This window comes from Ambystoma mexicanum, chromosome 7q (genome assembly GCF_040938575.1).
Source record: "Ambystoma mexicanum isolate Mex_15411 chromosome 7q, UKY_AmexF1_1, whole genome shotgun sequence".
NCBI lineage: Eukaryota > Metazoa > Chordata > Amphibia > Caudata > Ambystomatidae > Ambystoma > Ambystoma mexicanum.
This window is the reverse complement of record NC_090941.1, coordinates 575,122,438-575,148,328: the sequence shown is the minus strand read 5'-3', so window position 1 is coordinate 575,148,328 and position 25,891 is coordinate 575,122,438.

Here is a 25,891-nt window from a genome sequence, read left to right as displayed (position 1 = left end):
TTCTATAGAGTCACCCATTACATCACGAGAGTGAAGTGGATGAATGGCATATTCTTCACACACATTTTCATCAGATTGTAAATCGATGTATTCAAATTGTAAACATGTGTTTTTTTGTGGTTTCCTCCTCTACACATATGTGAATGTGTGGTTCTGTATTTCTCAGAGTAGTTGTCCTTTAGTTAGTTTAAGCATGTCAGTGCCTCACAGACTTCGTGTAAGTCTACTAACTTTTTACAAATTGTTTTATTTTTGGTCGCGACTTTATGGTCACTAATAATAGTGATTACAGTCTGTCATGTATAGCTAGTGCTAGTGGTAAATAGCCAGCCTTGGCTTCTAGGGGTTTCCTTTATTCATTTCATGGTTTAATTCCAGTCATCATTTGAAATAGTGCAGTTGTTTGAAATGGGTGAACCAATGATATAGTGATCTCATATCAATTGAGGCTCAATAGTTGTGCTTGAATGTGTTTTGCCTTCATATTAGCAGCTTTTTAGCATGTTGAACAGACTTATTCTAAAGAACTCATCCAATGGAATACATTCCAGTATGGTATACTTCATTTCCTGCATGAATCGCATACTTCTATCCCATGAAAAACACACTTCTATGCCTACTTATCATGATGCATGCACTGAGATAGGCTGTAGCGGCCCTGTAGTTATGATTAAGTTGCTCTACCCATAGGAAGAGCCTTTTTGGGTGTCTTACAACTTTGCCCCTCTGGACGGATCCTTATGAAACTTTGCAAAACAAGTATATGGCCTGTCAGATTGATTCTGTGAAGTTTGGTGAGGTTTTGTAAAGGGGGGGGGGGAGTTATATGGCATTCCAAAATGTGTGGTTTTTCCCATAGATGCAATTAAAAAAATAATTTGCTCACGCCTACACCCCAAATTCACAGCAAGACCGGCGGCTTGGTCCCAACAGCGTGCTTTTGTAAATTTAGTCTAAATCCATCCAGTATTTTTTTTTAAAACGACCAAAAAGTTGGTTAAAATAAATTAGTGATATCTGGGTTCGGTCCACGGACTGACTTCCCTGTTTGGTCCGCAGAGGGGCCTCTAATTGGTCCAGGCGGCGACGTAATGTCCGCGGATATTGGATGCACTGGCTGATTGGATGGTGAAAAGCATGAGGTCATATTTTCGGAAAAACGCCCGCCATGTTGCTTTCTCTGACAGCGCCAGTTGTCCGCGAACATCGCAGTAAAAACATATTAATAAACACAACATTGCAGTTGTCAAACTAATGAAACAATCTCTGGGGAGGTGAGGGGTGATGAGGATGGGATGGGATATGGCCATAAAAAGCCCCAAAATGGTCATGATGTCAGTCATGACGTCATCAGCGTTTCTACGAGGTTTCAGTCAATCCACTTGTTCGATTGATGACAGCTGTGTCTCTTCAATACTGTCATCTGGATATGGTCTGAATGGTTGTCTGGGTGAGTAGCGCCTTTCACACCTGCGATACATCAAAGAGGGTGAGGAAGGGCCCAGAATTAATGTACATCTTTCATTTCTCTGTCGACGGGCTGAGAGTGGGATGGGTGTAATAAGGGCCATGTTTGGGTCTCCACTCCCTAGACAATCCTCTCTATTCATGTGTGGTCCCGGGACACAGACCTTTGTCACTCTTCCCAGATGTCCATGGAATTTCACGTGCTTGTCTAAGCTCCTAGTCAAATAGCTGCAATCTCCATCAGGGTTTCACCATACCCATTTTCCCCAATAGTTGTGTGTATCCGGGGGAAAAGAGAACAAGCATTCTGATTGGCCCTTGTCGGGTATTACCCGCTGGGAATCCCTCGGCCTTGATTCCATGGCCATTGTTCCTGGCGGGGGGCATAGCAGCACCTCAGCCAATGAGAAGGCTCGAAACGGGGCTATCCCCGCTCCGAGCCTCCACGCGGCTGAGAAGCTGCCTTTGCCCCTCGTCGGGGACTCAGGTATGTTTTTTTTCCCATTTCCTCCAACCTCCCCGCCCTCCCCACCCCACTTACTTTCTGCCTCCTTTGTCCACGGCAGGTGGTGTGGCAGCCTCCAGCCGTGTAGAGGCTCGAAGCGGGGCCATCCCCGCTCTGAGCCTACACACAGCTGGAGGCTGCCTTCGCCCCCCACCGGGGATTCAGGTACGTCTATTTTTTTTCTTTTTTTTTCCATCCCTCTCCCCCGCCCTCCCAACCCCTATTACCTTCTTTTCTGTCGTCTTTTGGGAGCAAACACGCTGGGTAGACTTCTGTTCCTAGCGCGTCCGCTCGCGATGGCTGCCATGGAAAGGGAAAACAGTCTCTGTTTTCCCTTTCCCGGCAGCCATTTTCTTGTTCTTTTTTTTTCTGTCCCTGAAATGCTGCAGTGTTTTGGGACAGAAAAAACTGCTTTTAGTACCCCGGTCACGCAGATCTTGTGGGCCTGGGTACTAATAGCAATATGCCCGTGGCGGAGGGGGCATTACCAAGTCAGTTAATGAGGCCTTGAGCCCCGGGGCATTACCTGGCTCGGTAATGCCCCGCCACTCGGGGCATATTGCTTAAGTAATTACTAAGAAGTTAATTTCTAAGGTCTTTCCAGAAATGTTGATCAGGAGCATTGGAGCCATAGATATTAACAATATTAATAATAGTACATTTCAATTGCAAGGACATCAAAAACCAAACACTGAAACAATCTTTGTCCAGATGTATTTGAGAATGGATGTATTGGGCTATTAAGATTGCAATTTTAATTGAGATAAGCAGATGACAAAAAACACTTGCCTGAACCACAATTTAGACATTTTGATGGATTCAGCTTCCTTTAAATGGGTTTTTGTAAGCATATAATGTCTGTTTGTAGTTTGGCAAGATGAGAAATAATGTATTGTAGTTCAATAGGGCCAGAAATACCTTTCACATTCCATGAAGCTACTTTAATAGTCATTTACGGCAATTAGGTATAAAGTAGAGAGCATGCTGAATACTAGAAAACACTTAAAAATAGTAATTGACCAATTAAAATTTCAGAGTAAAAGTACATTAGCAATATAATAATTGAGATATAGGGAATACATGGGAAAGAGAGACAAAATACAAGCACAAAATAGAATACAAAAGGAAGAATATCAAGCAAATATAGTATGGTAGTCGAAACAGACATGGGCAACCACCAGAAACACAACAGGAGTACTGGTCCAAATTGCCTAAAACTCATTAAGAATAAAAAAAAAACAGAAGGCAAAAATAATTGTCTTACCTTTGCTCGTATGTGATATTGTTATAATATAATAATTCAATTATATAATGTGTTTGTTATTATAGTGCACATATTTAAAGAATAATACAAGTTCCTCATAACCTACCAATAATGAGTTTTTATATTGACAATCTTACGTCACATTCTAACCAACATTATATAAACTAGTGATAAAATAATTTGATAGATCTGGATTAATCCTGTGATTTTTCAGAAGAGGAGAAAGAAGAAGATATATGATTGCCCTCTATTCTGCTGCGAGATGGTAAAAACCATAGATATTTAGAGAATTTCCATCCAGTGTCAAATGGGGCTTGCCAATTTCAAGAGTTGTGGAGGATCAGATGAAGAGTATTGAGAAGATTCCACACAATCTGTAGAGTATGACTGAATAAAGTCAACCGGGGACTTGGGGTCAAAATACTGTCCTGAAATGCCAAGATCTGTTGTAATTAGCATTTTGGCTGGATTGCTTAGTTCATAGCGGAAGTTTAAGGTTTTTAGTGAGGTCCTGAGGTCAAGGACATGGTTTCTTTTTGCAAACGTGTCCTTCGAGAAGTCTGGGGAACTATAAATGCAGTTACCTTTATATTGGAATGTCTGGATAATTTAGAAACATTGAGATGAGCAGATAATGCGTATGCCTTATAACACACATTTCATAGGTTTCGCAGAGTTTTTATTTTTCTAAAAACATGGAATAATGGGATGAGCTTACAATATGCCCAAGAGTTTAGGAACACATTTTTTTATGACAGGTATTGGATCATTTCCTTCAGCTTTTTCTGGAATGCCAAACAATGGGATGTTATCACACTGATTGTGATCTTCCAAGTCTGCATTTGAATATTTAAGTTGGACTGCACGCATTTGTAAGTGTTCCAGACCTTCAAAAGTATCTTCCACCACTGAAATGTGATGCTTCTCCAAGTCGGCCATTGCACTACAATATATCCTCACATATGCCTCGTAATTTCGACTGAAGAAATAGTGCTCTTTGTTCAACTGTAATAACAGAAGTGCAGATGCTAGATAGATCTTGCAAAATATGGCATATGTCATGGCAAATAGAATTCTGGTCACGTGAATTTTCTTCACAAGGGTGAAGGGGCACTTGATGCTTGTGAGTCAGAAAAGTAATGCAGTTACTTGAAAACTAATCTAGGGAGATCTTATACAGCCCATAGACTTGAATATGACTAAATATCAGTTTAACATGAGGGAACACTGCATACAATGTGAAAAATGGTATTAGGGTAGGTATCGATGGAAAGAAACATGCATAAATATGAGGGCATCAGGTACACTGAGGCAATACGAGCTAACAGCAGACGGTAGCATATTCATAGAACTGAAAATCAGCCCTAAATAATCTTGAATGTTGAATATTTGCAACTCAGGGCTATAGTTGAAGCAGATATATAAATCTGAAATGAGTTACTTTAATCAGTATTCTACAGAAGATAATTAAGGAGCTGCGGCGTAATGGGCTGAGGCTTCAAAATACATAAGCTGCAACAGACAGTTTTATATATGCATTCATGAAAAAAAGAAGCCCGACGTGACTAGCAAGATATCCATATATGTTGACACGGACGATATGCAATGGCATTGACAGATATGGTACATCGGTAAGAGTGAGTAACAATCAGTAGCGAAACCGGCTCTCTGCCAAAATTAAAGCCGCCAAATTGTTGACTAATAATTTGGCTTTACATATATTACACAGATAATTGTTGCTGGTCTGCCCCATATAGGAGGCTATGAACAAACACAACGTTAGATGTTGCTGCTTGATAATGATAGCTGAAAGAAATGGGGGGAGGGGGTTTGGTCGGGGGGAAGATGACGGTTGGGCCATAAGGATTAGCAGTCAATGGGCAGTCAATGGCTTGCTAAATAACCAAACACCCACAAGCTGTGTATCCCTCTTCAAATTCCATCTCCCTCTTATCTACACTCCAATGCACTAGTATCTGCTGTCATGTGGCACTTAAAGCCCACCTATAAGCCAAAACCAAAAGGACCCACATTTCTGGCATTTAATACATTATTGGGACCCTGGATTGACTTTACACGTGGAGGCTAGGAAATATAGGGACATTTAGGGACACCCCCTGATTTTGAGTGCAGGATGGCCCATATTGTTCTCAGAGTACCCCCTGATTTCTGTGTAGATTTCAACACGTGCAACCTTCCAAAGCAAAGAACCTAGGAGTCTGCCCATCAAAAAGAGACTAGAAGTAGTTTATGAAGGCAAGGTGGAAGCCGACACAAGTGATAATGTATGGCATACATTGATGTGTTCAGTGTGGGGATGTGGCATGGTTAAACATGAGTGGGGGAGCGGAGCAGAGTATACTAGGGAGTTGGTAGAGGCTGAAATGGGAGTGATGATAAGGAGAAGAATTAGGGGTATAGTAGTGTAGGGGGACCAACCGTTGAAGGGGAAAGTGGTAGCTGAACAGAAGAGAGGAACAGGTAGTTAGTGCAGAGATGTGAATAGTGGTAGGTGGAGAGTAGGTACTGAAGAAGTAGAGAATGAAGACATGGTAGATTTTGGAGCAGGCAATGGTGGATGTTTACAAGGGGTTTGAGGTAATGCTGGGCAGGATGGAGTAGAAGCTGAAAAAGCAATGGGAACAGTTGGCGAGGTGTGTCCGATTTGGAAGACTAACAAGTCCCTAATTGGTGGATGAAGAGGGTGGGAGATGACCAGAGAGGACATTCATCCCAACCTCTATAACAAAAATAAGTGGCCTAACTTATCCACTTTGCTTCATTATGAGACAGGGGTCAGGCTGTCCCAACACTTGGGCCTGGGTCACTTGGCTATTCGGGCAGGGAGATGGAAGTCCAGCATCAGCATGGCGGAGAAGTGGGGTGTGGATGCAAGGGGTCATGAAAAGTAAACTTTTCTTGCAGTTCATTCAGCCAGGATCGATTGCGTCACATTCCAATCAAGGAAGGCCTCTAAGGTCTACGAAATCAGAGTTTTGTTGGGAGAAAACATTGCACTATTAATTTTAGCGGGCCTAAGATGCATGGCCCCTTGCAGAATGTCCTTTGAAAGCCACAGTGACACAAATTTGAAATATCCCAGCTCTCTTTCTGGCTAGGGCATCTACAAGTAAAATAGCCTGTGTCCCAGAACACAGTGTGATTGGCTGCACTGTCTCCTTGCACTGAGGTCAGGTGAATTGAAGGAATCAAAGATCTAGATGCTGAGCGGGGTCTCTTATGCAAACAACATGCACACCAACCGGGGTAGTACACAAATTCACCTAATACCCAACACTAAAAATGAAATTGTGCTATTGCAGGAAATGGGCTCCAAAGCATCCCAAAAATGTTGCGCTGCAACAATAATAAAACATATGGTACATTGTGAATCCCTGGTGGAGTTTTTGTCTTCGAAGGGAAGGGGGACATTGGTAAAAAAAAAATTAAAAGGTGCGTGGCAGGAAACAAGCAAACCTTTCTTGAGCATGAAACGTTTGGTTGTATACATCAGGAGTCGCTCTTTTATATAGTTGAAATAGTAATTAGTGTTCAAAAGCGCATGTGGTTTATACCATGGTCTATGACTCTCGCAGATCAAGGGATCTATGATGAGATAGATCAATGGTTTAATGCGCCTGCTGAAGAGATGTGTGTGTGTGCGATTTGAAGCTTAAAGGTTACAATCCTGTCAGTGGCTGCCGTTTTCAGCTTTGCGCGGTCCCAGATATCAAGAGGCAAGCACGCTCCCTCTAACCCCGATAATAGCGACTTTGACGATGCACCAAGCAGGTAGCGGGAGGCTAAGGCTAACTGTGGAGTTTGTGCCTGGGATTGGTGTACGGGTTCTTTGGGGGCAGCAGGGCGCTAATATGGTGGGCACTGTTGTGGGGGTTGGGAGAGGCTGTAATGGTTTTATATGGTGGATCCTATCTGAACCAAACTGGCGAAAAGAGGTGCATTGTGATTTTGTCATGATGCCTACCCCCAGACATCCGGACCAAGCCCGTCAGCCCCGGGAGCAGGCATCTAGACATTTAGTAAAACCTCAGCAGCCCCGGCTAGGGGCTATCTGGGTTCAGTCCTGGCGCCTTAAGCACCAGGCTCATAGTAGAAATCAGTCCTGGCGCCAGGCTCATAGTCATTACTTACCTCAGGCAGACCATGCTGCAAATGACTCCAATCCAACATGAAGCCTGAAAGGGACTATTTTTCTACAGGGACTATTTATTACTCAGGTGTGGTTCTAGGGACTTCTTACCTGGGACTACTTTTGAGGCTATGTAAACCACGCCCGACCAGCAACACACGCTTCGCGTTATTCTGCATCCAGCAGCGTAACGCTCTCCGTGCCTCAGGCTGCATCCAGTCTTCTGCCACGCCCGCCTCAAATCCGGAGCTCCTAAAACAAAGAGGAAAGAAAGGGACAAGGTTAGAAAACAAACTTATTTCTATTCCACACCTGATTCTGGATCCATCTCGTCTCCGGACTTGTAAAGAACATCATTTCTACACGCGACGCACCTCCAGCTGCAGCGGCGCGCCATACTCACCAGTCTTGACAGCATCCTTCGGGTCGGCGCTGCCTCCATCATTTCTTCGCCGAACTTCGTCACCTAGGAGACAAAAGAAAACCACAAGGTGAGCCGAGGGAACCAACAAATATAATTCTTACCACCATAGACTTACCTGATTTACCACCGGAGGCATCCTTTTGTGACTCTCCATATTTTCACGTGCCGCATCTGTAAAGAGAGACAAAACAACACGTTTTCCACGTGCAACAATTACCGGACAGCGCTGGGTAATACAGACTCTTACCTGAGCGCCACCAGCTGCCACAAGAGTATCTTTTCACGAGCCAGCTGCAAGACAAGAAAGGAAGGGGGGAACAAGAGTGAACATCGGACATATTGAACTCTATGAACTTATTACTTACTGGTCCTCACCAGGAACCTCAGAGTCAATACTCTCCGGAACTCTCCCGAGCCTTCAAACCAGTGAAGTAACTGGAATCGATGCACCCCTGCAAATCCACGCAGGATGGAGAGCTCATCTTTCAAGAATATAAGGTGAGATTGTTGTGAGGGCATTTTGGAGGTTAGTTGGGGAGGACTGTGGGGGTGCCATCACTTGAATCCACAAGTGGCTAAATCCATCTCTCCATTTGCAGGAGAATATTTCTACGAGTTAAGCAGACAAGATTAGGAGGGCAGATCCAGTCAGTCATCGCTGCACTACGCATCACGTGGGTGGAGACCGCAGCTGTCCGGGTCCGACCGACGCCCCTGTGGGAGCCAGGTGAGCATAACAGAATGCAAAGCCTATCTACAAATCCCCACCCGGGCGTTATGGAAACCTCAGAAACTGACCAACTAGCCCTATTGTTAGGGGAACTTAGAGCAGAAGTGCACTCCGCGCGCCAAGAGACTAATGCCCTCAGGAGAGAACTGATTGTGTCAAAGGAGCGCACTGATGATCTTGCTAGACAATTACTGCAAAACCAAGCTGGGCAAACACCATTACCTGGACTCGGGGGGGAATCCAACTCCTGTTTCATCGAGCAATCCTGTGCAAGTGGTTCTACCAGGGAGCCTTCCTTTAGCTCCACCCAAACGTTTTGCTGGGGACCCAAAAAAGTTTGCCATGTTTATGAACCAATGCTGCTTGCACTTTTTATGCAGACCTGGAGTTTTTCCGATCGACCAAACCAAAGTAGCCTTTGTACTATCATATCTTAGTGGCAGCGCAGCGGATTGGTCAATTCCATTAGTTAACCAGGATGGCCTTCTTCTTCGGGATTTTCAAGGTTTTCAATTGAGCATGGAAAGACTATTTGCCAGACATTCACAGGGACAGGCCCTGGATAACGAACCTTTATCATTACAACAAGGTAACCAAGATCTACTAACCTATATCGCCACTTTCAATAGGTTAGTGGTGGAAACCGGATGGCCAGAGGTAAAACGAATTACATTATTTCATCGTGGACTTCGGGGTGAACTCAAAGACGTTTTGGCCCAAGATGTGAACCCACCTCAGGATTGTGCAGAATATATAGACTTAGTGGTCCAGTTAGACCACCGACTTCAGAATAGAAAGGCTGATCGAGCTAAGTTCGAGAATCGGGTATTGGTTAAACCCAATGTTACCCTCAAAGGAACAGATTTATCAGAACCGATGCAGATCGGGGGGGTCAAGGGACCCTTAACTCAAAAGGAAAGAGAAAGAAGACGGCAGATGCAATTGTGTATGCACTGTGGAGCCTCAGGACATTTTCTACGGGATTGCCCTATAAAAATATCTAAAAAAGTAGTTGGAGTTGCTGATAAAAATCAAACAGAGCCTGATTCGGGAAACGACCACGCCCGACAAGCGTAGAGGTCCGTTTGCCGAGCTTGAAGAAGGATACTCAGACCTCGCACTTCATCATACCAATGGTCCTTATAGATCCAAGGCAACCATCACGTGTGCACGCAGTGAGGGCATACATTGATAGCGGGGCCATAGGAAACTATGTGGACCACGAGTTGGCTTCTAGGATGAATCTATCTCTCTGCAAAAAGACCACTTCGGATGTCATCACCACAGTCGATGGAACTGAAATTGCCTCTGGGCCTGTAACTCATTCCACCGCAGAGATGACACTATTGGGTCAGGATGGGCATCGAGAGACTATTGTGTTTGATTTAATCAAAGCCCTGCAGTTCCAAATAATACTGGGGATACCTTGGTTGGAAACACATAATCCTTGTATTGATTGGCGAGAGAAGAGAATAACCTTCCCGGATTGTGCACATACTTGTTACCCGAAAAAACCCTTGAACCAAGACCTGGCCACAGTTGCTACTCCAGTTGTGCAGTTACCTCAGGAATATCAGGAATTCCAGGATGTTTTCCAAAAGGAACAGGCAAACACCCTACCACATCACAGATCATACGATTGTCAAATCGATCTCATACCCGGTGCACAACCTCCATGTAGTAGGATCTACGCCCTTACGGAACCCGAAAACCTTCACCTACGACAAAACTTGGACCAATACCTTGCTAATGGCTTCATTCGTCCATCCAAGTCCCCTGCATCTTCAGCCTTGTTCTTCGTGCCTAAAAAGGAAGGTGACCTCAGAAGGTGCATAGACTACCGCGCATTACATCAGACCACGGTTAAGAACCGATACCCATTGCCTCTGATCCCCGAATTACTAGACCAAGTAAAGGACGCTTGCATCTACACTAAATTAGATCTCCGAGGGGCATATCATCTGGTACGTGTAAAGAAAGGCGACGAATGGAAGACTGCTTTTCGCACTAAGTACGGGTTATTCGAATACCAGGTGATGCCCTTCGGGTTGTGCAATGCACCAGCAGCCTTCCAGTATTTTATGAACAATGTCCTTTGTGAACTCATTGACGTCTGTGTTGTTGTATACACAGACGATATTCTAGTGTACTCCTCTTCAGAATCAGACCATGTGAAGCACGTTCGTGCAGTCCTTGAGAAACTACGCCAGCACAAGTTATATGCAAAATTGGAAAAATGCGTTTTTCATGCTACGGAAGTGGAATTCCTTGGATTTATCCTGACTCCAAAAGGAGTCCGAATGGACTCTCGAAAGGTGGATGCAATCCTCAAGTGGTCATCACCCAGTTCAGTTAAAGGGGTACCAAGCATGCTCGGATTTGCTAATTTCTACCGCAGATTCGTTCCGGATTTCTCACATGTTGTACACCCTATCACAGCACTTTTGCGAAAAAACAAACGCTTCTTGTGGACCGAAGAAGCTGAAAAGGTCTTCCAAGAGCTGAAAGCGAAATTCACGTCTGCACCTGTCTTAAAGCATCCACGCCCCGAACTTCCATACATAGTTGAAACTGATGCATCCAGTTTAGCCATGGGAGATGTCCTGTCCCAGAAGGTTCCTGAAACCGGTCAACTTCACCCAGTAGCATTTTGCTCCAGAAAGTTCTCGGCACCCGAGTTAAACTATGCGGTTACTGATAAAGAATTATTAGCCATCAAATCTGCCTTCAAGGCTTGGTGGCATTATCTTCTCTGTGCCAGGCATACCATTACGGTAATCACCGATCACCGGAACTTGCAGTATTTAAAAACAGCCCAGGCCCAATCGTCGCGTCAACTTCGATGGGCATTGCTCTCTGCCGAGTTCGATTTCGTGATCACTTATCGACCAGGTTGTAAAAATGGCAGGGCAGATGCCTTATCCTAAATAGGGATGGGAGAAGCATATGCGAACCCTGAACCGGTGCCTATCATTTCAGAACAGAGAATTCTTGGCATTACCACTCTACAGACACTAGAGGATATTCAAGTAAAGATCCAACAACTCTTCCATCCAACAGCCCTGCAGGACTGGGTGAAGAAAGGCCCGGACTACTCAGTCATCAATGACCTACCTTATTATCAAGGGCGACTATTTCTACCACACAAGGAACTACAAGAACTAGTCATCTCCAATTATCATGACACCCTGATGGAAGGACACCCAGGTATCGCAAAAACTGAAGTTAAAATTAAGAGACAATTCTGGTGGCCCACCTGGCAAAAAGACGTAAAGTCATTTGTAATGTCTTGTGGCATTTGTGCCCAAAACAAAAGTCAGAAGAAAAAAACAGCTGGCCTCTTACAACCTTTGGATATTCCACCTACACCATGGCACACCTTATCGTTAGACTTTATTACAGATCTACCTCCATGTAATGGATTTAACACCATTCTAGTTATTGTGGATCTTTTTTCCAAGATGGCCCACTTTATTCCTCTAAAGGGATTACCTTCTGCTTCAATTCTGGCCAAGGAGTTCTTCGAAAACATTGTTCGAATACACAGATTTCCTTCCGTATTGGTCTCTGACCGAGGTAGTCAATTCATTTCACATTTTTGGAAGAAATGTTGTCAACTGGCGCAAATTGACGTGAGGTCATCAACCAGTCACCATCCCCAGACCGATGGTCAGACGGAGAGGACCAACCAGACCCTTGAACAGTACCTACGTTGCATGCTACACCAGACCGAAAGGAATTGGAAAGATATTTTATGGATTTCCGAGTATGCATACAATAACTCTGTACATTCAGGAACCGGACAAAGCCCCTTTTATACCATATATGGACATCACCCTCGAACCTCAGAACTAGATTTGCCTCAGCATTTAGAAATGCCTGCAGTTAGTCATTTGCATTCTACTATTACACAAGCCTTTAAAGAGGCAACAGAACATTTGAAACAAGCAAAAGAGAAATATAAGAAAAATGCTGATCAACATAGAAGTGAAACTCCACAATACCAGATTGGGGATCAAGTTTGGCTGGCTACAAAACACATACCTCCGAAGGGAACTCGGACTTTTAACCCTAGATATTTGGGACCTTACACTATTGAGGTCATTATCAACCCGGTAGCCGTCAATTTGGAATTACCCTCTAATATGCGCATTTATCCTGTCTTTCATGTTTCACTTTTAAAACTAGTTCAATCAGGAACAAGATTAACCAAACCACCCGACCCCATCTTGATAGATGGAGAACCTGAATTCAAGGTAAAAAATATCCTGGACTCCAAGATGGTTAAATCAAAACTTTTTTATTTAATCGATTGGAAGGGCTACGGACCACAAGAAAGGTCATGGGAACCTAGTGACCACGTCCATGCACCTCGGTTGGTGAAAAGATTCCATCAGAACTTCCCAGACAAACAAGGGCCCAGGGGAAGAACAACTTTAGGAGGGGCCTTAGGGGGGGAGTGCTGTCATGATGCCTACCCCGAGGCATCCGGACCAAGCCCATCATCCCCGGGAGCAGGCATCTAGACATTTAGTAAAACCTCAGCAGCCCCGGCTAGGGGCTATCTGGGTTCAGTCCTGGCACCTTAGGCGCCAGGCTCATAGTAGAAATCAGTCCTGGCGCCTAAGGCGCCAGGCTCATAGTCATTACTTACCTCAGGCAGACCATGCTGCAAATGACTCCAATCCAACATGAAGCCTGAAAGGGACTATTTTTCTACAGGGACTATTTTTTACTCAGGTGTGGTTCTAGGGACTTCTTACCTGGGACTACTTTTGAGGCTATTTAAACCACGCACGACCAGCAACACACGCTTCGCGTTATTCTGCATCCAGCAGCGTAACGCTCACCGTGCCTGCAGCCTGCATCCAGTCTTCTGCCACGCCTGCCTCAAATCCGGAGCTCCTAAAACAAAGAGGAAAGAAAGGGACAAGGTTAGAAAACAAACTTATTTCTATTCCACACCTGATTCTGGATCCATCTCGTCTCCGGACCTGTAAAGAACATCATTTCTACACGCGCCGCACCTCCAGCTGCAGCGCCGCGCCATACTCACCAGTCTTCACAGCATCCTTCGGGTCGGCGCTGCCTCCATCATTTCTTCGCCGAACTTCGTCACCTAGGAGACAAAAGAAAACCACAAGGTGAGCCGAGGGAACCAACAAATATAATTCTTACCACCATAGACTTACCTGATTTACCACCGGAGGCATCCTTTTGTGACTCTCCATATTGTCACGTGCCGCATCTGTAAAGAGAGACAAAACAACACGTTTTCCACGTTCAACATTTACCGGACAGCGCCGGGTAATACAGACCCTTACCTGAGCGCCACCAGCTGCCACAAGAGCATCTTTTCACGAGCCAGCTGCAAGACAAGAAAGGAAGGGGGGACAAGAGTGAACATCGGACATATTGAACTCTATGAACTTAATACTTACTGGTCCTCACCAGGAACCTCAGAGTCAATACTCTCTGGAACTCTCCCAAGCCTTCAAACCAGTGAAGTAACTGGAATCGACGCGCCCCTGCAAATCCACGCAGGATGGAGAGCTCATCTTTCAAGAATATAAGGTGAGATTGCTGTGAGGGCATTTCGGGGGTGATTAGTTAGGGAGGACTGTGGGGGTGCCATCACTTGAATCCACAAGTGGCTAAATCCATCACTCCACTTGCAGGAGAATATTTCTACGGGTTAAGCAGAGAAGGTTAGAAGGGCAGATCCAGTCAGTCATCGCTGCACTACGTACCACGTGGGTGGAGACCGCAGCTGTCCGGGTCCGACCGACGCCCCTGTGGGAGCCAGGTGAGCGTAACAGATTTCTGTGTATAGAGGTTTGTGCAAAGAGCACCCGAAATTTACATGAATGAAAGGGGTTCAGTGCCCAGCATCCCCTCCACACCCATTAATACTCCGTATCGCCCCATCCAGGACCACACATGTATGGGATCTCAATCACCCAGTGCGGAGATCAGGTCATGGTGGAAGGCACAGGCACCACACAGACTGCCTTCCCGAAGAACACATACCCCTCTCTTTCCCTCTTAACAGTCAAAACCGAGATCACCTGGGCTGCAGACAAGCCATTTCCAACCAATCGCGACAGACACTGTAGAAATGAAAGAAAGACAAGCGCTTAAAGGAACTGCCTTAGGAGTGCTCTCGGGCAACGAACGGCCATTCCGGAATGCCATGCTAACAATTTACAACAGTAAAAAAACACTGTCAAAACGGAGATCACCTGGGCTGCAGACAAGCCATTTACACTCAATCGCGACAGACACTGTAGAAATGAAAGAAAGACAAGCGCTTAAAGGAACTGCCTTAGGAGTGCTATCGGGCGTGCATAACGAACGACCATTCTGGAATGCCATACTAATAATTTATGACAGTAAAAAACACTGATTAATATTAGAAACATACTATGATAATGACACACGCGCACCACATTATAAAATGGGAACAATATTGGTACTTCTAAATGTAAAAAATATATAAATTATATGATATTAATTACCTAAAAATCACATCAAATACATGTTTCAAAAATACTTGCAAGCCTATCTTTCCATTGGACATTTTACCTTGCTATCACAAAGGGCGCTCCTTTAACCCATAGGAGTGTAGTGAACATGAACAGTGATGTGGCAAGATGGCGGCGATAATTACGTTTTTCTGGTTCTCGTGTGTTGAAAGAGTGCAAAAGGCGTGTGGTTTTGGGTAAGATGAGTGGAAAATCATATAGATTTGACTCTTAAAGGGCGTTAAATGAGTGGACAAATAGCCAAACGACATGAAAAGCCTCTGTATCCATCCTCGCGTCATCTCCATTGAAAAGCATTACAGACCCTCATTCAAAGCCCTATTGGAAGCTCTTATGTTAAAGCTCATATTTTAATGACAATAGTTTTAGCACAAAGGTAGCGCGTTCAGTGCCACCGAATAGTCAAAACTAAAAAAAATAATACAATCTACGCATTAACATCATACTGATATCTGCAAAGTGCCACTATAAACAAAACCTTTGTTTTGTACAAAGGTCCCTTCCCGCTTTTTGTCCTAGAAGTTTTCATTTACACGTCGAGTTTAGAGTTAGAACTTACATGTTTCACTTTGTCGAGACGGGATGGAATAGGGCACGTGGAACCACACCATGTTACTCTATGTCCAGCACGTTATACAGAGGTGGGTGCAGCAGTACTAAGACATGCATCTAAAGATGCTGGTCATCTCCAGCCTGCTCATCAGCCACAAACGGCAGCTGGTTGCTGGTTACATGGGATTTGCATTTGCAGAGCTGCAAGAATTCAATTTTGGATTAGCATGTTATAAAGGCTAAATAGAGCTGTGCTAACCACGACTAGCATCATGTGTTATGGAGCATGGGGAGGAGCATTGATGAGGCGCGGGTGACCGTTGAAAAACAGCAGGTGCAGAAGAGAAGAGGTGGGGTGCACTGAAAGAGCTGCGATAATAAAAAGGGGGGAGGTGCCACCGAATATTGATACACCTATACCATGCAGGGCTGCCTGCAGAGGTAGTTTCTCTCTTCCTTTGCAAAGTTTGTTGCAGAGCCAAGATTTACAGATTGGGGATATTATCTGGGGCTAGCCCCCTTCACTTCTGCCTCATCTACACGCATCTGCCGATCTAAAAATAAAATCAAAGAAATAATGTTGTCTATGACAACCCAGTTTCAGTACTGCCTTAAGGAAATAAGGCACAGACTCCTCTACTCCCACATGCACATCACATCATCCAACAGAATACACAAGGACAGGAACCAGCCACAACTTCTTCTGATCTAAAGTATACAATTGTACCTGGAGATGACGGCATGTACCCATTGGCCATCGAAGGGTGTTCAGCCGAGGGGAATGTAAGATCAGCAGCAGGCACTGCACTTACCCAACCTGCAAAGGACTGGTTGACCTGTTGCCGAGTGATTCTCCATGGACAGACTGGACAAATATGTCTTAATGTTAACAGATATTGGTACATTTATGACACTACCTGTCACAAGATAGAGGAAGTCTCTTGATGTGATACGCGCTTTAATCAGGTCTTCCTCTTGACAAATGTATTAACAAATATTACATAAAGTAGGGGTCATAAGTCGAGATGGTGCCAGGAAACTATGTAGAAACTCCTTTGTATTTGATCTATAGGACGACTCTACATCGTTTCTGACAAGCAGAAGGGCAGTCTCGTGCTTGAAATTGGTATGACGTGAAGGCAGGGCAGTTACTTCGCTTGGTGCATCTCTACTTGAAAATTGAGGACGAATTCTAAGCAGAGTCTTTGCAACAGCCTTAAGTTCATATTTTCACGCTTTAAGGAAGTCCAACAGTCTACCCCATAAAGGGTATCAAACTGTGGAGGGAGAGCTAACGAGTGAGGGCTGGTAATCACTGTGAGCTTGAGTTCATTGATGGTTTGCGCTCCCTAAAAGATGTGATGTAGCCATTCGCTTGTCTTCATCCATGGCTTTATTCAACTGCATGTGACGAGTACTTCATGAGAAAGGAAGGATTCCAGTATGTCCCTAAGCTAGAGGATTCACAACTGAAACCGTGAACTTACTCTCCTCTAAACAAAATGCCAGACGTTCTAATAGCATATTCTGTGGTTATTTGTTGAAATACCATTCATCCATCTTAAAAAAAATGTTTGACTATTATGTTTCGAAAGGACATGTATTAGGTGGCAGAATATCTCCCAACTGGATAGCATTACCGCTTAAGAGAGCCGTCAACGGGATGCTCTGAAGGCAAGACAACTTGTGGGTAAAATGTTTTCACAAACAATGTCCATCTTTTTACTGTCTGTTCACTAAAGAGTAAATAAAATGAAATGAAATTAAATTATTTTTTATGTATATTGCGCTCGTACACAAGTGTTTCAGAGCGCGACCAGGCAAAAAAAGGGAGGGGCACAAGGGAGAACAAAAACGAAAATAGCAATCTTACTTGGCCCAGTGACATTTAAGAGAGCACAAGTACATGGAAAAGGGGAAGGGGGGGGAGTGGAAGGTGTGGAACAGAGGAGAGAACAGAGTACATATAAAATAAATAAATAATGGTGATAAACCATGGTAGTGCAGCCAGTAAGTGGCAGGTGAAAGTTACTCAGATATGGTATATCTACTAAGTGCAGAAGAAAAGTGGGAGGGGGACTGTATGGGTACAGATACAGAACCCTAGTGCAGGAGGTGGCCTGGAGGCAGTGCAGGTTGGTGGAAGGGTGAGCAGGTACCTGGGCCCGAATGACAGAGTGCTTGCCAGGTGCACAATGCCAGGAGAAGAAACAGATCAACAGGGGAGAAGGGGGCAAAGGCAGAGGCAAGGAAGAAAGGTCTTGAGGTGCTTTCGGAACCAGAGATTGTTTTCCTCAAGTTTCAAGGTGGCCGGGAGGCTGTTCATAAGAGAGGCACCGGCTGACGACAGAGATCTACCCCCAGCTCGTTAAAGAAGACAGATCTTCAAAACATGGTCTCCCTGTGGGACTTCAGACTTATTAACCGGCCTTTGAGGTGGAACGCATGAGTAGAATTAGAGAAGATAGCCATAAAAGGTAACTATGGGAAGTTCTAGAATAACCAACACAAGATACTCCATTTATAGTGAAAGTCAGAATCAATACTTTTTCAGTAGAAACTGATGTCTGGTCCAGGTTGGTAAAAACTTGAATGTTGAACTCCCTGGATCCTATTATCGTAATAACTCCAAAGGGTCACAGACGGCTTCCGCCTTTCATTCCCAGATGAGGCAGGAGTCATTTGCTCACAGCGTTTCTCAGATATATTGAAATCTGCCCAGTCTGTATTTCTGCCTGAGGTCCTCCAGCTGAGCAGCAAATATGATGAAACTGTGAGGCATGGTATCCAGTCATTATATCGAAAAGACAGAACATTGTTGGGGTTTCTCCCACTACCCTGCTCCACTTATTCTAGGACGAGCGTTTGTTTATATAATTATACCAGTCCTAGAATATGTTGAGATTGCGGATTTGTAGGAGAAATAAATTGCCAACTATGTTTTTTCTGATTATGTAATAACTCGGAACCGTGAGGCGAAAGTTATCTGAAGACTGAGGATTGGAAGCAGCAGCCTGGTATTCTTAGAAGAGAGGCCCTTTGCCTGTTGACACCAACATGCATGTGCAGACTCTTGTGAGCTATCCTTAAGCGGGTTGGGGGGTTTCTGAAGGTTTTCGAAATTATAATGGAAACCTCAACAGATGTAATTGTTTCGATGACAAGTGTGTTGGTATCAAAAGACATCAGAAACAATAATTAGAATTCAACGTCTAGTCCAGAAGACAGGGACAAACGTTGTGTCATTGCATTGGCCTCTCTGATAAAAAAAAAAAACGGTTCCATGGATTAATATCGCCATACAAAAATATCTCCATATTTTTGCGCCAATATTAAGGCATGGAACCTGCGGGGGACGCCCTTGCAACCCCTGTATTATTTTAAAAGGAGCGGGGGGCACCCACTTATACCCCCTAACCAAAAAACCCTAATATTATCCCCAGTAAAAATATTGCATATGGCTGTTCCCGACGACCATATATACGGCGATATTTTTGGTTGGGATAATATTACCTGATGCCAAAAATACACTGGTAACTTTTGCCTTGATATCACAGATGTTTTTGGTTAATCACGAGCACAACCTGGTCACAGAGGGAAAGCGAACATACGCCACTACTGAGAGACCAATGGGTATTTCAGATGGGTACTCAGTCAAACCTGATTTTTCAGGGAAATCCTCTTAAGGTCACATGCGAGGGGTGGCAACAGAAGTTCTCTTACCAGAGGGCATAGTCTAATTTTCCAGCGATACATGGGCATTCGTGTGAACAGGGATGGTCGTACCGGAGTAACTTTGCATCTCATTTGTCCAGGGGCTCCTAGTAGTGTTTATTGAATACTTCCATTTGGCTGAAGACTCTGCACACTTTTTGAAGAAGGACTTTTGCTAGTAGCAGAAAAAAGAAAAAAAATCAGTGTGTAATCGCCATGTAACCATGTGGACACAACTAATCCCCTCTGAGCCTGTATGCAAACTGTGTTGAAGGGGAGACCTCTGCACAGACAGGAATATTGTTATTTATAAACGAAGGATGTAATTTAAATATATGTAAGAGAACAAAGATATGAGGCAATGACGGAAAAGTGCCTGTAACAGACCCCGAGCCAAGCCTCTCAGAGGGTCTGTCACAGCTGCTGGCAACGAAGAACACACAATCGGAAGTAGATTAGCAATGTTTTATGTATTAAACTTCTTAGAAACATGGAAGGTACAGATTCTTGTGTTTGAAATGCTGAGCATGTAAAAGGTTAGGCAGTTTAAAAATGGAACATTCTTCAATGTGTCGTTTACACCCGATTCTGGCACACAGGAGAGGGTGTTAAGGCCATTAGCACCCTGGGTTGCCAAAGCGGTAACCCCAGGTTTAAAAAAATCACAAAGGCATTTTCATTCTTTGAACAGGATGCTGCATGCGTCTCATTCTATGAGTGAAAATACGGTCTCAAAATGGCCACCATGGATATGGAAAGCAGGGCTCCATTTGGAGCTACCAAAGAAAACAGGTAAGTGGGGCCAGGGGATGGAGGGAAGGAACAAGTTACTTACCTGTAACTGTTGTTCTCCAGCATGGGTCTGGCATGGATTCACATGCTCATGAATATTCCCCGTCGTCAGGCTGGGAATCCTCGGTAAAGAAAAAAATCAGTATCAGTTTCGTTTCTGATCTGTCTTTCTTAGTAGTAACCAATCACTGATCTGTGGGCCATACTGCCCCCAGCCAATGACTGCCCTCTACCTAAGCCCCTCCCCTGGCAGCCATCCTCAGATTTGGTAGCACGTAAAGTGGCAGTATGACCAAGTGAAGAGCCGCAGAGGGGAAGGAGGGAGGGTTCGCATGTGAATCCATGCCAGACCCATGCTGGAGAACAACAGTTACAGGTAAGTAACTTGTTCCTTCTCCAGCATGGGTTCTGGCAAGGATTCACATGCTCATTAATATAAGAATACATAGCAGTATACACATGCACAACCACGGGAGGTGGCAACAGGCTCAACATTAAGCAATACAGCAACTCAACATTAAGCATCTCTTACCTCCTCACCAGGCTCACCTTAAACGAACAGGTTGCGCAGCACTGCTTGGCCGATCCTGGACTCCTCCCTGGAGTCCCGATCGACGCAGTAGAATCTCATGAAGGTGTGCGTCGACCTCCACGTAGCAGCCCTGCAGATGTCCAGCAGGGGCACAACAGACAGGAACGCCATGGTAGCAGCGATCGCTCTGGTCGAATGGGCTCTCAGACGGCCGGGCAGCAGTCGGTTTGCCAACCGGTGACAGTGCATGATGCAGCCAGAAAGCCATCTGGAAATGGAAGCCTTCGAGAGAGCCTTCCCTTGATTTACAGGTCCAAAGTTCACAAACAGATGTGATGTCTTCTGAAAACTCTGTGAGGTCCACGTAGAACTTCAGCGCTCTAGCCGCATCCAGCGAGTGCAAAGTCCTCTCGGCTGGAGACGAAGGCGACGAGAAGAAAACTGGCAACACCAAGGGCTCGTTGAGGTGGAAGTCTGATGGCACCTTGGGCATAAAGGAGGGGTGCGTCCTCAGCACCATCCTCGTGTCGTGAAAAGTCAAGTATGGAGGCTTGCAAGATAGGGCCTGGATCTCTTCCACTCGTCGTGTGGAGGTGATGGCAACAAGAAATGCTGTCTTCCAAGACAGGAACTTCAACGGCGCCGAATGCATAGGCTCGAATGGGGCCCCCATGAGCCTGGTCAGCACCACGTTGAGCTCCTACGCCGGGGCAGGGGCGTTCACCGGCGGGAACAATCGGAACAGTCCCTTCATAAATTCCTTCACCAGGCGATGAGACCACAAGGATGCCCGTCCTGTAGTTCTGGTGTATCGGGAAATGGCAGCCAGATGTATCTTGATGGAGGTGTGAGCCAGTTCAGCTTTGGCCAGCGACAGTAGGTACGGCAATACTTGAGGGGCCGTAATCCGGGGAGGTTTAATCTTCTGTGCACGGCACCAGACAGAGAACCTCTTTCACTTATGTCCATAGCATTTGAGGGTTGAGGACCCCTGGCTTTTGCAAGAACCTCTCTGCAGTCAGCCGGGATATCGTATCCTCCAAACTCTAGTGCTGCAGGAGCCAAGCCTGCAAATTCAGCGACTCCGGGTTGTGATGGAGAATGGCGCCTCCTTCTCTGGAGAGAAGATCCACGTCCGTCGCCAGCTTGATAGGTGGGGATGCTGACAAGTCCAGAAGGTCCAGAACCAGATCTGTTTCGGCCACGCCAGTGCGACGAGGATCATCCTGCACCTGGACCTCTTGAGCTGGTTGATGAGACGGAGCAGCAACGGCAACGGAAGGAACGCGTACAGAAACAGGCCGTCCCAAGGGAATGAGAAAGCATCGCCGAGAACGAGAACCTCTGGCACTTGGAGTTCGTCACCGTCGCAAACAGGTCGATCTGGGGTTTGCCCCACCGTTAAAAGAGCCGATCCACCTGGTCCTGGCGTAGTTCCCACTCGTGGCACGAGTGCAGCTCCCTGATGAGTGAGTCGGCAATGGTGTTTTTTATTCCTGCCAGGTGGAAGGGAACCAGAAACATCCCTTGGGCAACGGCCCAGTGCCACAGATCCTGGGCCTCCTTGGATAGGGCTGGGGATCTGGTGCCTCCCTGCTTCCGGATGTAGAACATCGTGGTGGTGTTGTCGGTGAAGATCCTCACCACTTTGTCCTTGAGGGACAGAAGGAACGATTTGAGCGCCCAGAACACGGCTCGTAGCTCCAGGATGTTGATGTGAAGAGACGTCTCCTCCGGGAGCCAGAGGCCTCTTGCGTGGAGATCTCCGGTGTGGGCCCCCCAACCCGCCAGGGAGGCGTCCGTCGTTACCGTCTCCTGATACGCTGGGGCCTGAAAGTTCATGCCTGCCGAGAGGTGCGCACAGGCACCCCACCATAGAATCGCCCGACGGAACTCCTCGTCGAGCGGGATCCTGTCTTCGAAGCTGCCCGCCGCTTGAATCCAGCGGGCGTCGAGGAACTCTTGTAGTGGACGCATCCGAAGTCTGCAAAGGGGCACAAGGTAGATGCATGAGGACATCATCCCGAGGAGGGACTTGATGGACCTCACTCTGGCCACATCCGTGGCTCACAGGCGCTGCACCTTGCCCAAAATGGCCTTCGTCCTTTCTTCCGACGGAGATGCCAATTGATTCACTGTATCGGGCTTCGCTCCCAGAAACAGTGCCACCTGCGACGGGACCAGATGGGATTTGGGGTAGTTGATGGAGAATCGCAGCTCCGTGAGCAGGCGGACGGTCCTCGGTGTGTGTTCGACGGCAAGTTCTCGTGACCTTGAACGGATTAGCCAGTCGTGCAGGTAGGGGTAGACGTGGATCCCTTGCAGGCGCAGCCGCACCGCCACAGGTGCGAGGCACTTGGTGAACACCCTGGGTGCCGACTTTAATCCGAACGGCAGGGCTCTGAATTGGTAGTGACGCCCTGGACTACAAATCTGAGGAACTTTCTGTGTCCTTTTAGAATGGGGATGTGGAAGTAAGCATCCTCCAGGTCCAGTGACGATAGGAAGTCGCCCTCCTCCAGCTGTCCCAGCACGTGCTGGAGGGTGACCATCCTGAATTTCTGTGCCTTGATGTACTTGTTCAACCGACGCAGGTCCAGGATGGGGCGCTAACCGCCTGTCTTCTTTCTGACGAGGAAGTATCTTGAGTATACTCCGGAGCCCCGGAGCCTCTTGGGGACGAGCTCGATGGCACCCTTCTTGAGTATCACCCTTACCTCCAACAGCAGTTGAGGGACGTGATTCTCCTTCTTGGCCACGGGGGGAATGCAAGGACACTTCTTTTGAAATTCCAGCGAGTGTCCGTGGGCCCGGGTGTCCAGCACCCAACGGTCGGTGGAGATGGACTCCTACACGCTGACGAACTTCATCAGCCGGCCTCCCACCGGGGTGCTTCGGTGGGGGCCCGACGCTACGGCCGGTTCAGTCCTGCTTGGAAGAGGCCTTGCCGCCTTGGCCTCCTTGCCGACGGCAGCGAGACCCTCCTTGCTTGCCGTGGCCTCTGTAGGCCTCCTGGGACGAGGAGCGGGCCGCCTGGCAGTAAGTAGAAGAGCCGCCGCTGGATCCCATGGAGGCTCCCTGTCTGCCTCCAGAGTTCCGAAAGGGCCACCGTTGCTGAAGGACTCCTAGGGCTCGGGCTGTTTCCGTGTCTGTCTTGATGGCCTGGAGGGACTCATTCACCGTCTTTCCAAACAGGTTGTTGCCGTCGAACGGCATGTCCAAAACTCTGGTCTGGACGTCCTGGCGAAAGTCTGTCGCCTTGAGCCATCCTCGTCGTCGGAGGCAAACTCCGTTGCCCAGTTGGCGAAATCCGGTATCGGCAATGTCCGTTGTCACCGTTATGGCGTGATCCGACGCCACTTCTCCTTCCTGCAGAATCTGTAGGGCCTCCGCCCTATTGTCGTCCGGTAGGAAGTCTAGCAGAGGAGCTATCTTGAACCAAAGCTCCCTGTCGTAACGGGCCACAATCGCTAAGGAATTGGCCGCCTTAATCATCGTCGCCGCCGACGAGTTGACTCGTCGTCCCATGGAGTCCAACTTCTTGCTCTCGCTGTCCGGCGGGGAAGTGGAAGATGAAGCCGCCGCACCCGCTGCTTTCTTCTTGGCCCCTGCCGAGACGACAGAATCCGGCGTGGGCTGGGTCCTGAGGCACAAGGGGGTGGCATCAGGGACCCGTTACTTCTTCTAGTACCTGTCCCTCTTGGCGGGTGTAGTGGAAGGGTTCTTGAGGATAGCCAGCCCCTCGTCCCAGATGTCGTCGAGCAAGGGCACCGCGAGGACCGTCTTTCTATTGGCCTCTCGTCGTTGGTAAAGAAAACCTTCCTTTTTCTGTTCCTCAGGGCAGAGCTGGAAGAGCTTGGATGCCCTGGCTATCATGGCGTGAAAAGAGCCAAATTCGTTGGGCGGAGAGGCCCGAGGGGGGGGTGACGACGGGATGTCCGTTGTGTCATCGCCGCCGCCGTCGTCCGTCCCCGTCGCTGTATCCATCGCCGTATCCTCCCGAGGGTCCGGCGAGGGGGATGAGGGGTCCACAGGCCTCGCTGGCACGAAGGGCGGAGCGCGGTGGACTCTCCTCCGCTTGTTCAGAGGGCTTCCCGACGGGCCTGGTTCTGGGTCCTCCTTCCGGGTCCAAGGTAACCTCGTCCTTATCTCAGTACATAAGGATTGGATCAGCAACAAAATGGCTGCCGAGCTATCCTGGGGCTCGGGTAATGGCTGCGACGGACGGGATGGCTGCTCTACTGGGCCCTCGTCGTCGCCATCGTCGCTATCTTCGATCACATCAGCGGGAACCTTCCCCTGGGATCGAACCTTCTCGAACCTCTCGTTGAGGCCTATGAACCTCTCGTTGAGGCCTTTCACGGTTTCCACCGGATCCTCCTCGGAGGCTGAATCCGAGTCCGTAATGGCCACCGGCCCCCCCTCTTTTTCCGCCGGGGTCTTCACGGGGGTCTTAACGATGGTCTGGAAAGAGGATTCCCTCCGCGGTGACAGGGAAACTCTGGGCCCAGAGGCCGCCTCCACTGGCGTAGCCTCTGCCGGCTTCGCCAGGGCTGCTGCGACAACCTTGATAGAGGCCTTTGCCGGGTGGATCAAGGCCCTCACCACCTTAGGTGCGTCCTGGGCCTTCGCTTTGGGGGGAGGGTCATCGCCTTTCTCCCCCTCGGCTCCCTTCGAGATCCACCGGGGCCTCTCCAGAAGCTTACCCGGGTTCTCGGACTTCCTCTTCCCCGAACCAGAGCGCTGGCTCGTGGTTGATCGTGCCGGGGAAGTCGCGCCCTGCCTGGCAGCCGAGGAGCCCGACCTTTCGGCGCTCCCGGTGCCCGCAGACTCGCGGTGCTTGGCCTTCTGTTGGGCCCCCGTCGCCGGGGCGCCCTCACAGGACTTAGAACACCGCTCAGACTTTTTCTTCGCCTTCTCACCTGCTGTGCCGTTCTCCAGCCAGGCGGCGAGACGGGAACGACGATCTTGCTTGGTCCGTTCCGACATGTTGTTGCAGAACGCACAGTCCTTCTCCACATGCATTTTGTCCTCATGAAGGCAGTAGAGACATCTCGAATGCTCGTCCTCCTTGAAAACATTTTGCAATCCGCATCCTGGGCAGCTCCTGAACAGCTTGGATCCGGGCGTCCAGCTTCCCTTGTCCTGGGCCATGTCCGTTGAGGTAGGCCACAGATCTTCTGGAATCCTCCAAGAAGCGTAACTCGATGAAAACT